General features: G+C 26.2%; 1 protein-coding gene across 2 annotated transcripts in view; it reads left to right on the top strand.

Annotated features, from left to right (window-relative positions):
• Nucleotides 1-15594: 15594 nt before the first annotated feature.
• LOC107454966 (diuretic hormone receptor) overlaps nt 15595-18896 on the top strand; it is a 174541-nt gene continuing 171239 nt past the window's right edge. Inside the window, exon 1 of one of the 2 annotated variants that reach the window (XM_071177413.2) lies at nt 15595-15837. The gene's annotated coding sequence lies outside the window, so the exon portion shown is untranslated. The remainder of the gene's footprint in view (nt 15838-18896) is intronic. The other variant, XM_071177411.2, reaches the window with a different exon arrangement.

Genomic DNA, 18896 nt, shown 5'->3' on the forward strand with positions numbered 1-18896 from the left:
GTGTTTTTACTCTTCTAGTAGACAATGTTATAGTAGAGCGATTGAGTTATATATATATGAATCACACAAAAGTTATCGTCAGAATTTCATAATTGAGTAGAATGGATTGAAAGATTTAAAAATATTGAAACAAAAATTAAATAAATTTCAGTAAAATGGCTTTTATAATTATTATTGTAAATGATATGAATATTCTTGCATAGCATTTTTGATAAAGCTCAATATAAACTGGAAAATATGAAATCTAGTATTTCTGTATGTTTTATTCTGAAATATGATTATTGAATGTCTCTAACCCTACCTAGACATTGACAAATGTTAAAACTATAATTACTTCTAACTTTTGTTGTTGTTGTTGCTAATTCCTATCTTTTCTGACTCCGTCAGATCAGATGGGAATTAGCAACAGATCAATAAATCCGTTGATCTGCTACTAATTCTCATTGATCTGTTGCCAATTCTCATTGATTTGTTGCCCAATCAGATCAATAAATCAGTTGACATTTAGGAAGTCCGAAACTAAAAGGGGAGAGGAATGAATGTCGTTCCAGTCCAGCCCTAAACAGTTCAAGATATGCTCAGGTGATGCCTGGTTTTGTTGGCATTTAGGGCAAAGAGGAAAGATCTTTTGATTAGCAGAAAATGTGAGACTTTGCAGGTGTCCACTTCCCAGTCGAAATAAGCAAGTGTTGGTCTGCTGTCACCAGGAAGAGATAGAAAGAGTCCTGGTCTTTTTGCTTTATACCAGTAGTGAATAGGGGGAAGCAGCCACTTTTACTTCTAACTTTTAATAGTTATGGTTATAATTTATAATATAAATTGAGTAACTTGGTAAATTCTTGGTATAACAAGTGGGTTCATAGATTGCCTTTTTTTGTTTTCTGTTAGATAGGCATAAATGTTTAGTAAATTAATATTTTAAAAAAAACTAGATTAACAGAGATGATAAACTGGTGTTTAGATGCAGACTATTTTCCGAGGTACACTAGGATCTTAGGATTGCACTAGGGCTTTAGGATTAAGAGCAATTGTTTTCTGTTCTCGTGCCCAGCAATTCCTACTCTGATATTGATTTGGTAAAAAATTATCACCCAAAGAAAACTTGCCCTTTATTCCCCACACTGAATTCTTATAAAGTTGCCTAGAATACCCTACACTAGAAAGGAGATAAATTTTGGAAAATTAAACGGCACTGCTTTTCAAAATTTATATAATCACTAGTATGGAACCCCTTTATTTTATTTTAAATTTTCACTCCACAAAAGCTTAGAAATTTTTAAAAAAAATCACAAATTTGTGTAAATTTTCAAACTTTGAAGAACTAAAACAAATTATCTCTCGAAAGTTGTGCATTAAATTGAATATTACTATTGTAATTTTCAGATTTTTTCGACAGTGTTTTTTGCAACAGCAATAAAATTAAAAAAATTTGCCAAAAGAACGAAACAATTTAAAAAAAAGTAGGCAGTCATTTTCCATATGAAAGTAAGCTTCCTCGAAAACGTTGCAGAACTTAGAGATAGAATTTTTTGTAATGTTATACTTACATATATTTTTTTTTGAGTTACCGCCGCGTAAAACCAACATTTGTAGTGAAAGAGTTTTATTCCAGTCTTTACTTTGCCGTCTCAAGAAACCATAAATAAACAAAACGTGGATGAAACCGGTAACATTTCAAATGGTATAAACAAACTATTTATTTAATCTGAACTAAAACAAATTATCTCTCGAAAGTTGTGCATTAAATTGAATATTACTATTGTAATTTTCAGATTTTTTCGACAGTGTTTTTTGCAACAGCAATAAAATTAAAAAAATTTGCCAAAAGAACGAAACAATTTAAAAAAAAGTAGGCAGTCATTTTCCATATGAAAGTCCTCGAAAACGTTGCAGAACTTCTCTGCAAATAACAGGAAACTGACCACAGTGAACCTAATCAAAATTCTTGTGGGCTAATTGTCGTACCGCCTAGATTGTTCACTGATAGCTCCATTGAGTGAAACAAGCACACCACAAACTACAGAGGTTTTTCGAACTACATTTCATGAATAAACATGGTCAATATTACATAATTAAAGATAGGTAGCTTTATTATGCATAATATAAATTTCTAAAGAGGAACGAGAAGCTTAAGAGAAATATATTTTCCCCGCCATGAAAAATATAACAATTCAAAATTCAAATCTAATTTAAAAAAGTGCACATAGTCATATTTGTCCCTCAAAACGGGAAAATAACATTGATTTAATTACTAAAATATATTACCGATTTTATTCTTTGACTTTCAGGTAAAATAAATCCATTTGCAGTAAATATTTCAAATAAGAAGTTGAAATGGAATGTAAATTTTGCAAACCATGGCTCTTTATCCAATTCTCAAAAGTGGAAATAGAGAACATAATTGAAATGAAGGTTGGGCGGGAATACCGAAACCTGCTTAGAAAGAATGATTGCTTAAACCCTAATATTGTATTCCGATCATGTTGTTTCCCGAGTCTATCTGTTTCAGCTCAAAGCTTGCATTTAGTTTTTCTAATCTCGAACACAAAGCTATTTATATTGCTTTTGCATGCCCCATTCCCATTCACGTTTTTGGTCTTAAAATCGTTTTCTCTGCCGCTTTATCTGACCTGTTACCATTTAGGAAAGCAGTTTGTATTGACTTGCAAATCAATAAAGATCTTGTTTAGCCCTATAGTAAGGGAGTAATTAATATAGAGCGGGTGTTATTTAACTGCTAATGTAGTATCTATATAAACTGAACAGTAAAAGAAAATTTCGTATACAGTAATGTCTATTTTTTAATATAGTTTCAACCCTTTTCAAAAAACAATTTTAGTTATATTCATTTCTTATAAAATAGTTTCACTGTTGTACAAAAATTACATGTTGCCAAAAAATTAATTTGTTTTATCCAAATTTGTTTGTATACTATTCCTCGTTAAAGAATATTTCTTTCACAATTATCCGACAGTCAAATAAAGTTAAATTAAATTTTTTGTTCGAATTTTTGATTAATATATTTTTTTACTCCTGTGATTATAGAATTATCATCTCAAATTTTGTATTTATAAGCTGTATATATTTTATGTCTTGCTAAATGCCTAACCAAAACCACACAATCTTTTAAAGAACGTTTTATGTTTGAAAAATCATATATTAAATTTCTCATAAACAGTATATTTTTCTTAAATGTCTTGTAAAACTATACATTTTTTTGCAGGAACTACTCAAAAGTTTCACGCAATTTTCATCAAGTATATTTATTATTATTATTATTGACGGAAATGCCCAATGCGTAGAAGTTTCCAGTGAAAAGGAGAAAATTATTATATTGATGCAGTTTTTAATGGAATTTAAAACTTTACTTAATAACATAAATTAATTTAAAAACTTTTTAGAAATTAATGAAATTTTAGTAAGTGTATAAAGGCATTTTTTAAGCTTTTAACAAATCTCTACATCTGAAATAAACTATTTATCTAAATTTTGTTATACCAAAATTAACTCTTTTTAAAAATTTTGATGGTTGAAAAATTAAAGAAAAAGTGCATTTATTTAAGAAAATTATGTTTTATAAAAAATTTATTAGTGAAAAATATAAATAATAAGTAAATGAATTGATTAAGTAAGTCAATTAATGGTTTCAACTTAATTTAAGTCGTAATTAGTTGAATAAATGAAATGAGAATGGAAAAATTACTTAATAATTGATAGCAGAAAAATAATGAATCAATAATGAGTTTAATTTAGAATATGACTTAAATGAATATTCTTGGATTTATCTAGATATTATTTATCTATAGTATAAAATTTTGTTTCTAGGAAATAACTCCAAATAATTACATCATTTACCCGAAATATATCACGAGAAAATATTTTTTTTCTTCTTAGAGGCACGATTATTCCTCCAATTTCATTTTGCTTGCTTAATTTAGTACTATTTGCTTTTAATAAGCTAACTCATTCATTATATCGCAATTTCAAATATTTTATAAATATAATAGAAACTGAAAATACACAAAAAAGTACTACTGGTATGGAACTTTCACACCAAACCATATATGGCAGTACTTTTACTTTCGTTACTTGTACCGCCGGTACAAGTAACGAAACAAGTACAAGTAAAAAGTACAAGTAAAAAGTAAGTACTTTTACTTGTACTTCATTACTTTTTAAATTTAGTACTTTTACTTGTACTTTCGTTACTTTTTTAGGGAAAAAGTACAAGTATTTGTAACGGAAATGTCGAATGAAATCGTTACTTTTTTCTAAAACTCAGTAAGCTTTCTAAAAAAAAATTTACATTAAAAAAATGCTTATGTTTTTTTTTTAATTTATAAAATTATGTGCAATATATATGCATTCACAGCTAACTTCTTGTTTAAATACCTTGACCTTTTAAAATTGTCATTCCTGAAAGGGAAAAGACGGTTCTTTTGATCTTTTTTTGACTGCAACTATCATTGTGGGTGGAATGTTCTTCAGAATTGTGTGTCCAGAACAGTCATTGTTCATCTTCTGAAAATTGCCTGTGATAAAGGATGACACTAAAAATATTATAATTTTTTTTATTTTGCAACGAAATATTTTTTTTGAATTATATTAAACGTAACATATATACTATTACGTAAACGTATTAGTCATTCCTATCATAAAATTTTAAAATAAAACTTTTGTTCATAATTTTTGATCATGAGTGGATTTAATATTGCGCATCGCTATTGCAAATCCAAAAATTGCCATTATGAAATATTTTAAAATAAAAAAAAATTATATTTAAAAACAAAATATAATTTTTAGTTTATTGGATTTATAGGGGTTTCCCGCATATGAATGCAATTTTTTAAAATTTATTTTCTAACATAAGTTATAATGGTTATGAAATTTGTCGAACAAGGTAATTTATTTATAAAATAAAGTTTCCGCAAACAAAAACAAAAATTTATAGTTCTAAAATTGACATAAATCTAAGCTTTCTATATGTAAACAGATAATTTTGATTTCTGGTCGAGGTTATGAATGTTCACTATTGAAAGAGCTTTGTAACATTCGAATTAGATTTCATTCCGTAATAATATTATTTATACTACTTTTATCTTTTTTTTATTTAAATAAATTAGCAAAAATTTATTTTGAATTAGCAAATATAAATTTTTATTTACCCGGTGTTTGCTTTGTTTATGTTTGTGCCTTTAAAACGCGTCTCTATGGAGTAAAACAATTTTAAATCAATGGTAATTTAAATAAATAAAAATAATAAACTAAAACTTAAAATCAATAGATAAAATTTCTTTCCGTGCAAATCCTTAAAAAGTTTGATATTAAAATTATATTTAATTTTAAAATTATGTTATACGATTATATTATAAAATTATATAACAATATTCTTCCGAATTTAAAAATAAATTTATGTCCATAACTTTCAAAATTAAAAATAATTAAATAAATAACAACAATTTTGTAAAAACATTAAAGAACATAAGAATATATTATTCAATAAAATTTTAGGTTACTTTGAATTTTCGATTTCCTAGAATTGTACTTTTAAATCGTTACTTTCTTTGTTTAGTACTTGTACTTTTACTTGTACTTTTTACTCGTTACTTTTTTTAAAAATACTTGTACTTTTACTCTTTACTTTTTAAAAGTAACGTTGCCATATTTGCACCAAACTCATATATACTTTTAATTCCTTTGAACACTACCTAAATAATTGGAAAGGAAAAACATTTTCCGTGGAAATTTCCTTATCTCCTTCAATTTGTTTACTGTAGATACATTTATTCTAATAATATTATTGGTTGTTTGCATCGCAATTGCAAACATTTGATAAGCATAATTCAGCAATTAAAAATAAGTAAAACGTATTACTGTTACTCGTTATGCTTAAACCTCAAACTCACGTACACTTTCTCTTCCTCTAAAATCTGCTTCTAAAATGGTACCAGGAACTAAGTTCCAGCCTTCTTCATATTTTTATGTTGGCACGATGATATATTACGATTTTTTTTAAAATAAAAAGTCAGCCTTTTACTAACACTGATAATCAGCTTTAAGCTTCCCTATGATAGAAAGAAAGAAGAAGAATGAAAGAGTAGCAAAATGAAAAAATGGGCTAATCACAAAAAATAATTTTCATAGGATACAGGTTCACTTCAGCCTTTTAAATCTAAATTGGGAAACATGAGTGTCCAAAACCTAAACTTTGAACCAAATTCGCCTACTCGGAAAATATTTTTTAAGTGACACTAAAGACTATAAATAGGTAATGATCAGGAAAAAAAACATACGCACACACATAGAATGTTGTTGATCGAGTCTTAAGATATTGGATATCTAATTGACCTGCATGCAAAGAATCTGATATAATATATATATATATATATATATATATATATATATATATATATATATATATATATATATATATATATATATATATATATATATATATATATATATATATATATATATATATATATATATATATATATATATAGATAGATAGATATAGATATATATAATTATAAGAGATTTATTTCAGAGGAAAAACTTTTTTTCTCGGAGAGGGAGCTGTCATATTTAAATTCTGAAATGCATGGATATATTTCCTTAAATAACTTTCATTTAGTTGAACTCGAAATCAAGAGTATTTTCCACTTTAAGAACATAAAAGCAAATAAATTCCATTTCATAATTGATTAATACCATTTTTTTTCAAATGAATACTTTATTTTATCGAAACAAATTTGAAATAAGAAATATGGAATTCAATAATCAGAAATAGTAAATAGTAAATCACAAAAATATATTATGAAATTTAAATGTAGTTTATAAAAAAGCTATGAATACCTATCATTCATTTTTAATTCATGCTTAACATGCTTTGCTTGCATCAAATAAAATGAAATCTTCTTTTATAGACTGAAATCTAAGCATTTTGAAACGTCAAACAACTCTCGAAAACCAAACCAATAACTGTCGATTTTCAGGAATCTAATAAAACTCTAAAATTCAGCTCACACATTGACGTAAGTGTTCAAAAGCTGTTAATGAATTCAGTCAACGTTCGAGGATGAAATGATTTTCAAAAGAAATAATAAGACAAATAAAATTTTATTAGAAGGCTGTAAAAGCTCTAATGATCAGAATGTAGACCCTTTTCTGGTAAAACATTACCTCAAGATTGAATGATTACCTTTTCATTGGCAGAAAGCATTTATCTTCATCGATATATAGGAGAAAAGCATTCTTTTATGTGATGGGTCTTCCGATGATTTCATTAGAAGGATCATCACATGGACTGCCATTGTGAAAGGAACGATGTCGGATATATGAAAAGAACATCTATATCCCTGTGATGTAGATTTAATGAAATTCCATTTTGGTTATGAAAAGTAGTGAAACCCGACATGTATAGCAGTAAATATTCTTTAGGAGATCTAGTTTTGAATAAAGGTTTTATATGAAATCGATTATATAAGTAATGGAATTGAACCAGCGTGGTTATCCGTTTTGGATAATATAGTTTATGAACTATCGGGAATTTATTAAAATAATCGAGTTCAGACTTTTAACAGTTAGCAGGTAATTAATTTAAGGTATTTGCGATTTAATTTATTAAATGGGAGAAAATGTTTTAAATAATATATAATTTTAGAAATAAAACTTTATAAAGTAAAACTTTTAATTCTAAGCAGAGAAAGATTAAAGTAATAAAATTCAATTACTTCATAAATTTGAAAGTATGTTGGTAGTATGCAAATTTTTAGTGTTTTCAAAGCTTTTTCTTTTTTTAAATTTAAAATACAACGCCCAGTATTCATGAAAAATTTGCTCCATACACTCTCTATAATTTTACGGCAATTGCCATATAAATCTTCTTAACTTAATTTAGACATAGCGTGCATTCTTTTTCATGGTGTCGAGAGCATCCCGCCATAGACAGCAAAGGACTTTGGTTCGATTCCTGACGTACAAATATCACTTATTACTGGATCTTGTACATTGGCGATGATGGACATCGAACATGCAACTGCGTCCTTCTTCGACCGATGGCGACTCTGCCCTATTTTGCCTAGTTCCGTTTTGCCAAACCTAGATCTGGATCTCAGACAAGGATAAAGTCCGAACTGCAGTGAGATGGCAACATAACTTAAGGCACCGGGGCTGCTCAGTCCCGTGAGACACTAGCGATAGACCGCTACATAAGTGACCACAATATAAAGCCTTGAAAATCACTCTGGTTGAGGGCGTTTTCTTTCATGATGTTTAAGGCTGTTTTTCGAAGGCTATATCGTCGCATGAGATTATGCTTTTTTGCAAATAATATGCTATTTTCATAATTGCTGTGAGTTTGCAACAGTTACTCATGACTGTTAAGATAAGTTTAGCTTATTTTTATTAAGTGTCCTCTGTGTTTAATTTGAAAATAGCGCCAAATGTCACAATGAAGAAAGGCCACACTTTTCAGAAAATTAAAAGCGCCTGTAGTCTAATTGTCTAATATCTAAAAACTTAAACCAATGCTGCATGATTAGGTCACATAAAGATTTACAAAAATAGAAAGTAAAACAGTGATTTTCATAGTTTTCACCTAGGTGAAAATTGCCGCAAAAGTGGCTATTTTTAAGAGAGTTTAATATTTTTTGAAATATCTAAGTTATTTATTCGTTCTAAAGCCCTGTTAACTCTACGCAGCAAGATGGTGCAAATAGTTTAAGTCAATTGTTTTGTTTCAAGGGAAAGACTCTTAAAATGTGGTTTATTTTTTTTCCTTGGCGAAAGCTCTTCGAAAGTCTTTCTCACTCACTCTTTCTGAAAACAGTTCAAGTGTAAGCGTTTTACACCATTAAGTTATGATGCCAACTCAAAATTATCTAACAGGTTCTGATTCAGAAAAATATATATATAAACATCACTGTTCAACACTAGTGTCCTTTTCTAACAGTTTTTTTTTCGAAAACCTTTGCTTTCTAAGTGCTTTATTCTCTCACATGTTTGATTTATCAATAAATATTTCAGTCTCTGGTTCACTGATTTAAGAATTAATTTTCTTCTTATAAGAATTAAAAGTTTCTCATCATTAGAGTTTTTAATATTTTATATAGAATTTTAGGAATTGTAGAATTTTTGTTTTATATTTTGTTTGGCACGCATTAATTTTTAACACACAAATTTGTCAAGTAATGAGGTTTCATAAACATTTATTTACTTATTTATTTGTTTATTTATTTATTTTTTTTAGTCTTTTTTTCTGTGTCTTAACATTTACCAAAAGCTTTGATTTTACGGTTACGAAATATCAAAAACTGTCTTTAAAATATTGCAAATGCATTTCTTTTTTCACCAAATGCATTTCAAATTTTGTGAAATAATCTTAATGGGGCTTAACCTATACAAGAAAATACAAAGTAATCTTTTAAGTAAAGCTTACAAAAAAGTAGATGCACAGACATAATACGCTTTATAATCTATTTATTCTTTCTAAGCTGTAATATTTTATTATCAGTTGAAAGCTTGTTTGTGAAATTTATAATTTTTTTGAGCATAGATTGTTAGTACTTTTTGTAACCGACTCTAAAAGCATTGAAAATATATTATTATTTCAATTTGTGTAATATATAGCAAAAATGTAAGAAACAAATAAAACTCAGTGTTGTGACAACCCATGGAATTGCGTATTGGGTCAAATTGAGAAATTTGCGAATTTAAAATTATTAACATATTTTTACAGCATGTTTCACTGTGATTATTATTGTTATTTTTTTCTTTCGTTTCTCTGATCATAATTTTTTTCTCATTGATTTTCAATCATATGCTTAATTAGATTTCTAGTGTTGAGCACTGCAGAAAAAATGCTAAAAACACACAAAAATAAAAAATAGAGAAAAATAAAAATTGGTATAAATTTTTAACTTTTTTTTAGTTTCTCCAAAAAAAAACATTAAAGAGTATCAAAATGTCAGAAAAAGATATTTATTATCAAATATGTGTGCACGCAAAACGCATTATAAAAAATGGAGACTCAAATTTCTCAAAATTTTCTTCTTTTTCGATAAAACCTTTTTTATATGTTCTCCGAGCAAACATTTCGTCAAAGTGAGGAAGTACCGGGGGTGGACAAAATAATGGAAACCCTTCAACATTAATACACTTTCTCATAATCCTCGAAAAATACTCAAAGAATAATTTTGTAACTTCAAAAGTGCGATTTCATTTCAAGATCATACGATTTCTCATTCAATAAAGTTTAAAGCATTTTGAGGTTTGAGGGACCACCAATAAATTATAAGCGGAAAAAGATGATCTTGATCACCCTATACCAAACAATGTAGCAATAAATTTGTAATTTGTATCAATTGGTTTGTTTATTATATGCAGTAAGTGCACAAAGTTTCGTAAACCTTGCGAAGATAGTTTTGGAGATATGGACTTTTTTATGAAAAAAACGAATATTTCTGCCTAAAGCTTTTTTTGCTATAATATTCAGCCAAATGATTCGAGCAATTTAAAAGTAATTTGAAATTTTTGCTTAAAAATATGAAGAAAAAAATTCGTTTAAAACTAAACAATTTAGACGTACTTAAAATGGTTCTTTTATACTGCTCAAGAGAGGAATTGATATATTATTAACAATATTATTTTTTTTCATAATTTTGTAGTGAATCGTATTTGGCAACTAATAAAAAAAGTCGTATTTAAATATATCAAAAGCTAGAAAAGTTTCAAGCAATTTTTTAAATAGTTTTTGCACTTTCTAAAGGAAATCTCAAAGCGATAAATGAGTTTTTATAAATAATTTTGTATCATAAGACAGAATTTAATGACAAATGACAGTACCTTACAATAATCGCTCATTCACAAAAATATGATTTAAAAAGGAAATAAAACAGGCAAAAGATAGAGGTAATGGTCCTCGACAATGCTGGTGTCATTTTTAATAAATCTTGTTTAATAGTACGAAACAAAATATATCGAAAACTCCATATCAGTTGAGCTTTCTTTTAAAAAGCACAAAAACTACTTAGAAAATTGGTTGAAACTTTTTGAATTTTTAAGATATTCAAATCGGACTTTTTTTTATAATCTGCCAATTAAGATTCAATATAAAATTAAAAAGAAAAAATATAGTTTTACAGCTCATCCGCTGTGCAAAAGAACTACTTTAATTACTCATATCAATCACTGTAAATATTTCTGTAAAAATTACGGTATATCAGATTTTTTGTTCCTTTAAATTTAAAAAAAAAAAAAAAAAAAAAAAAAAAAAAAAAAAAAAAACTTATTTATTTATTGGAACTTATATATTTTTACTATTTCAATTTATTTTTCAAAATTAAATTAAAACCATCAGGCGCCAAACTGATGAGTACGTTTGCAGGGATTTGTGGTTAATTATTATAGACCAAGATGTGCTTTGAATATTACAAATGTTTTCATATCAATGTCATCATATGACAAATTTTACTTATTAAAAAAAAATCATCTTGTAAGAAATTGTTCTAAAAATTTATTTAGCTTTGAAACAAAATAGTAATGTAAACATTAAAATAAAATCAGTATATCTATAATTTTTCCATTTGAAAACAAGAAATACAAAATAAATGTATTTTGGATCAATATATGTTCGTAAAAAAATTCTAGTACAATTACCGCCCTGTACAGTAATGACATTTCTGATAATAAAAAACTGGTTAATGAAAAGGAAAATATACGGTATTTAGACCATTCATTTGGTAATTTTTTTCATATAGCAACGTTTTAACAGAAATTTTGGTTTTCAAAACTCTAGTTCTTATTACTACACATTGAGTAAAAATTACAAAATTGAAGCATACATTTAAATGAATACATAAGTTTAATGCAGGACTCTAAAGTATCATGATAAAACTATCAAATTTTACCCCATTTACCGAATTTTATCATTAGATTATAACCATATTTTATTGTTAATTTCCAAAAATCAATACTGATGAATTTTAGTGAAAATTACTGATCTCTTTGGTGTTACCAAAGAACCAGAAATAGAGTAAATTTTGCCATATTATTGTAGTTTTAACCATACTTTTTTTTCTTAGTGTGCATTTATTCACACTGAGAAAAAAGTATGTAAAGTAACATGTTTTCATTTATATAAATAAATGTTTAGCAAAAAATATGTGCGTGTTTCTTACTGTAGACAACCGTTTAAAAAATATTAATTTTTTTTAATTATATGGAAGTATTATTAATATTTGTATATTTAAGGTCATATGCGATACAATTGTTTCGATATGTTTATGCGATACCATTGATATTATTAAATGCGATACCATTTAATAATGTCATACATAACTATAAAGCATTGCTATTAAGAAAACAAATGGAGCGGGATAATTTTTTTAACTATAAGTCGTAAATATTTTATCGGAAAATCAATAACTGCCTTCTTTCAAATAAATAGAAAAGTATTTTCCGATTATCGTAAAACTATTCTAGGTCATCATAAATAAAAAAAGAGCAAAAAAAATCTCCCAGCTTATTTTATTTCTTCCAATAAATCATAATTGCTTTGAAACCTTGTATGATTTTGCTGTAAAGTAGGTATTAAATTTAATTTCAGATAAAATGAAATTCATTGAAAAATATATATTATAGATAAATTTTATTATTTTTGCACTAATTTTACGAAAAAAAGAAAAAAGAAATAAAATAAGAAAAGGCGACAAAAATTCAGAAAAAGTAAGAGTATCACTTATATATTATTAAACTTACTAAATAAATTTCTTCATAACATGTAATGTTCTTTTATTATCTTTTAAAAGGAATGCGAATTACATTTTTTGCGAAGTTGCCAGAAAATCGCACAATATTTAAATATTATTTCAAAAACAAAATTATGCTTTCACCAGATTTAATTGTTATCTGAATTGAATTCATTTGAATTATTTTATGCTTTATTTGAAGCTAAATATCAATTCCCCTTTTTTTAAGTTAAAATAACATTATATTTCATAAAAATAATAACTAATAATACTATTAACAACTACAGCAAGTTAAAAAAAAACTAATAATTTATAAATATATTTCCTGGGACTACGGGAAACAAGGCCAAAACACCGAACATAAAAAACAGATGTTTGTAATTATTTTGTACCTTATTAATTTTACATTTTTTATAAATAATAATTGGACTAAATAATTTTCTACAAATTGTAAAAAAGTTTATGAAAGTTTTTCATGAAATCAAGTCCACTCGAAATCTTAATCTCGCAAAGAAGCCTGAGCTTGCGTGAAGCTTAAGCTAAACCTATCTCATATCTATCCCATCATATACGAATTTTACCCAATAAAATGATAATTATGAGAGAGTTATGAAGTTTATATTTTACCCAAATATGCGCACTTGATTCAAGCTATTTTCTAAGGCAGCGCCTGTTTTCGATATATTACTGAAGGTAATTAAATAGAGTATGAAGTTTTATTAACAATATTATAATATGGTAGTTATAAATAATTCATTTTGATTTCTTTAATGTATTGTACACAGGAGATTTAGGTATCTTATCTTTTAGCAAAATGGAAACATCCATTTGCATAATTCTATATATTTCTTTATTGCGTGAATTGGTACGTTTCTTGCTTAAATTTATTCTTTGTAAAAAATTTTAAAAAAAAACATTTAAATTTGAAGTGGTTAAAAAAAATAATTCATCATTTAAGTATTTGAGACAACTTTTAAAATTGCACAAATGCTGCTCCATATCACCATTTTTCAATATTTTATCACGTTATGTTTGTTTTCATGAATGTTATTTACTTAAAACGTTCGTTAAAAAAAGGCATTGATATATCGAAGAATGATCTAGAAGTATTTGAAACAATGATATGTATAGATATATGGAATATTCATTTAAAAATTCATATATGCATGACAATTAAATCCTTCGTCGTCACAAATACTTGAAGTACTTTTCAAAGTCATTTAATTTAAATCCTCCTATATTTTTAAAGATGAACAGCGCAAATTAGAATACCGGCTTGATATTGTATTAGTTATAACCACGTGATGAATTCGCCTGAAGTCGATGCGTCTGGCAGTCATTATCTTCAAATTAATTATATTTTTAAGTCATAAATCCAACTGGAATCATGATTCGAAAAAAAATTGAAGCACGAAGTTAAAATTGCAAGTTTGAACAATTAAAATTGCTCGATAACCACTTTAGAAGGTTAAGATACTTTCAATCCGGTATATAATTATAAAAGACACTTTCTTGTTCTGCTTTTAAGCATCAAAGGGATAAAATGCTTTGCTTTAATTTTCTTTTAGTTAGCTTTCGTTCTCGAGTTTTCTTATAGTATCTTTATCTATAATCTCTCTCTCTTTATATATATATATATATATATATATATATATATATATATATATATATATATATATATATATATATATATACATACATAAACTTGTTAAAGACAAAAAGGATTAGCGAAGAAAAAAATATTTTTAATAAGTTTTATCTATTGCGCATAAACTGTAAATACATAGAACTCATTAAATAAGTTGAAAATATAGGGAAAACAAGGAAAAGGATATAAAGTTTTCCCAAAGGAAAGCAAAAAGAATTCTTAAAAAATGTTTCCATAAAATATTTACATATTTAAGCATTTTAACAACAAAAAAAAAGGCGAGTAGCTTTATATATTAAATTTTAAGTTTTGTTCCATTTTTTCTTAAATTTTTGTTATCGATTTTTGTTCCGCATTTTTTACTTTTAATTTCCCCTTTTTTCTTAGTGGGTTTTATTTTTGTTTAAATTTTTCGGTCGTTTGGTGCTTTTGGTGCTTGGTGTTGATATGTTTTTCTTTCGCCATATTATACAACATTAGAAAGCACTATTTTCTTCGGATATAATCACGTGAGAGCTGATGACGAAATTATATCTTATCTTATTTTACTTCATTTTCCATTGTTTTAGTAAAAAAAAAATTAAATTTGAGAATATTTCTTAAAAAATATTTTCTTATAAATTTTATCTTCGCCTTTGGGAAATCTTCAAACTTTCTTCAGGTAAGTATCACTTGTTTTTTCAATAAATTGTAATAATTTTCTTTTAATTACAAACAGCTATAAATGTTGTTTACAAATATGTAAAGTTTCATACTTTAATATGAAAATGGATTTTGAATTATTTTGCATCAACTAAGTTGAATGAATTTCCTCTTGGTTTTTTAAATTAAAATAAAAGTAGATCAAGTAAGAATTTTTTCTCATAAATTTTATTACTACAGTACATTCCTTGCAATTGACTGTAAGTACTCGAATTCGCAAACAGTTAAATGAAATTGCAAAAAGTCATTAAAAGTCGTATTTAATGTATGACTAATGCTTGGTACCTGCATAATTAGCCAAAAAATGCACATTTGACTTAATTGATGCGAACTGTTTTCAGGAACACAAGCGTAAAGGAGAAATCCGCGGTGAATACGAAAGCATAAATTCTGAAAATAGCTTTTTACTTCATGAAAACGCGCCCATGAAACAACTACCTGTCGCAGTCGCGCGCAATTCGTAAGATGGCGCTGTCATAGTTTGATCCTCCAACCAATGCACTGGAATCCACTACAAGCTCAAACCTACTCTCTGGTTTTTCGTTCACACTTAAATCTGATGTATAGCGCCAGTGCTTGCTCTAACTTTTTTTTGGAATACTCTGCCTAGAAAATATATTAAATTAAAGGCAAGATGAAAGAGAAGAAAAAATAAATGATTAAATTGACTTTGCTTTCTTTTCTTTTTTTAACTTTGCGCATAGGTTGATGGGAAAGAACTTATTGAAAGAGTGCTAGGTATGTTTTTATTTATTTTTAAGATTAAATTATTATCCTGAAATTTGGAATAATATTTTGATAAATTTTCATGCAATTAAAATATTTTTTAAAGAACTTTTTTGACAGACCAAATAATTGACATTATTTTTAAAGCTAAAAATGTATGATTGGAGAATAAATATGCAATAAAAAAAGGAGAAAAAAAATCTTGTAACTATATACTCTGCTAAGTGCTTTTCTTTTTGCTCAAATTCAATAAATTAATCTATTACTTAAAGATTAAGTAAGGCAATATTGTGAAACATATTTGTAGAGCTAACAAGAGAAAATTATTCAAAAAATGTATTTTGCGCTGCAACAGTATTTAATCAATATTTCAACACTCCTGAGGCATTTGAAGAGAAATATTTTAAAATATATTTTTTATATAATTTTGAGAAAGATTTGAAAGCTCCATTTTGTAAAAATTGCATTTCGAGATAGCGGCACAAGTTCAAGAAAGAAAGTATTAACAAGCAATAAATACATAATTATATTACTTCAACATGGTCCAAATATAACTATAAATACATATAGAATCCATTTTTATTGCATATTTATGTTTTTTTTTAAATTTGTATTTGTGTTAAAAAGAAAAGTATTTACATTAAATAAGAAAATAAGTATGCTACTTTGACGTCGACTAAATATAATTATAGATGCTTTGAACATCAATTTTTATTGCATATTCATGCCTTTTAAATTTTGCATTTGAGTTAAGATAAATGTATGCAGATCATTAAATATTTAAAATAATCAACAGGTCCATTATTGTTCAGTTTTTATAAGTATGAGTCTTTTACTGAATACCTATCTATCCGTAATTGCAACCAATATTTTTAAATAAGTTTGCTTTATGATTAATTAAAATAAAAATATAAAGATGCTATGGATAAGTAGAGTTTTATTAAAATAAAAAGAGGAATAATTTGTTAAAAAATTTAATTTTGTTTAAAATCTTTGCTTTAGGAAAACCTGAAACATAGAAAGGAAGCTTATAAGAAAATACCCAATTACCGAATAATAATTTAATAAATACCGAAGAATAATTTGATAATTTGAAAATACAGAAGGATAATTTAAATTACTTTATAAAAACAACAAGTCAAAAAATATTGAAGCATTCTTTTCAACAATTAAATAACAAAATTCTTTTCAACAATAATCAAAAATTACGCATCAAATTACGGTAAAAGTACGTTCTGGGGGGAAACAGATAAAAATGTATTTTAAGGTACTTTTTACGGGTAATATAAATGCATTTTGCATATAACCTAATTAATTTTGATTACGTAGACAATAATTATTTTTTACTATAATTATTCTAATTTAATCCGAAAAAAATAATCCTTATTTCTTAAGTACATTAAAAAAAAGTATTAAAACTTATTACTGATTTTTTAATCAAAATTTATTTTCAAATTTAATGTTTAATTTTTTTTTCCTGCGAGTTCAGCATAAAAAGTTAACCTAAAAATCATACTATAAACTTGAAAATAAAAGCTTTAAAAATCATTTTGTTAAACGTGTATTTTTTTTATTTGCTTAAAATTTGGATAGTTTTACTTATAAAATAGGAAAACAGTACATTATTATTTACTAAAAAAATGCACTCTTATATTTTTATAAAATATAAATGCCTGAAACATTTAACATTAAAACACGTCGAAGAAATTATAAATTACAATTAAATTTATGAAATTCTTACACATATTTTACGCATATTCATTTTGTGTACAGTACATGCTTTAATATATTTAAAACTAAATGTGAGAATCTTTTTCAGGCGTCATAAAAAAGTGAAGTAATTTTAGTTTTTTTTTCTGAATATTTATGAATTTGTTTTCACGATAAGCAATATTTTTAACTTAAAAGTTATTTAAACTGATTTAATATATAAACTACTTTAATTTTCATTACGATTTTCCTTTTTTTAAAATTAAAATTATTAAAAATTAAAAAAAAACGAGTTTTCAGGAAAACCTGTTAAATTTTTAGAGATTTTGAAAAAAAAAAGATTAATTTTTAGTACATTTTTCGGAGTCTAAATACTAATTTGGGTAAAAAAATATACAGTGATGCAGGGAAGATTAAGTTGACACTCATACATGTATTGAATCAGCTTTCCCTAACATTAAATAGTATCATTAAAATCAAATCCCTAACATTAAATATAATACAATTTTCTTTTCATGTATGGTATATTTTCGATTGGGTTTATAAATTTCGTTTAAGGGAGTTGTAAATCTTCACTTTTAAAGTAGTCTGTGTTTAATATGCCATGATTCTGCAACAAAATAAACTCTATGAAAAATAGTAACTGCTTGTTTTTAAAATACTGATAATTAGCATTATTATTGAAATCTGTAATGATTATTGTAAAAAGAAAACGATGCATTAAATAATTTATTAAGCTCACAATTTCAATTTCATTTTTGCTCAAATTTTCTCCAAAAAATCTGAGGTATTAATAATGCTTTGATCCCGTACACTGCGTAAAAAAATCCGGGTTAAATTAAGGTAAAAAGAACCGACACTGGTGCCGGCACTTTTCACCGTAAAATCCATTTTTACAGGAACATATTACGGAGCAAAAAGAACTTAGATACCGTAATTTTCACAGTAATAATTACCATAAAATCACTGAATAAATAAATTTTATATAAGAATTACGATATAGCTTTTTATGGTAAAAATGGATTTTACGGATGATGCAAGCCACTACTTTACAAAACGATACTTAACACCACAGTTTGATCCGTAATGTTCACAGCGTAGTTTTCTGGTAAAAAATTAAATTACTTAAATTTATCACCCAATCAGTATATAAAGTTGAAAAATAAAAATAATTGAATTTCATGTTTTATAATTAACGGAGTGCAATTACTAGAATCAGAAATAGTTTCGCAATTGTATGATTGTTAAAATTGACATTATCACTGTACGATAAGTGTATTAGAAGTTTCTGTCATGTTTCATCGCAAAATTAATTAATCCGTGGAAACTTTAATCTGATTAGAGCAATTTTATTTAATTAG

This window comes from Parasteatoda tepidariorum, chromosome 2, assembly GCF_982258835.1.
Source record: "Parasteatoda tepidariorum strain Cologne lab strain chromosome 2, Ptep-v5.0, whole genome shotgun sequence".
Classification (NCBI taxonomy): domain Eukaryota; kingdom Metazoa; phylum Arthropoda; class Arachnida; order Araneae; family Theridiidae; genus Parasteatoda; species Parasteatoda tepidariorum.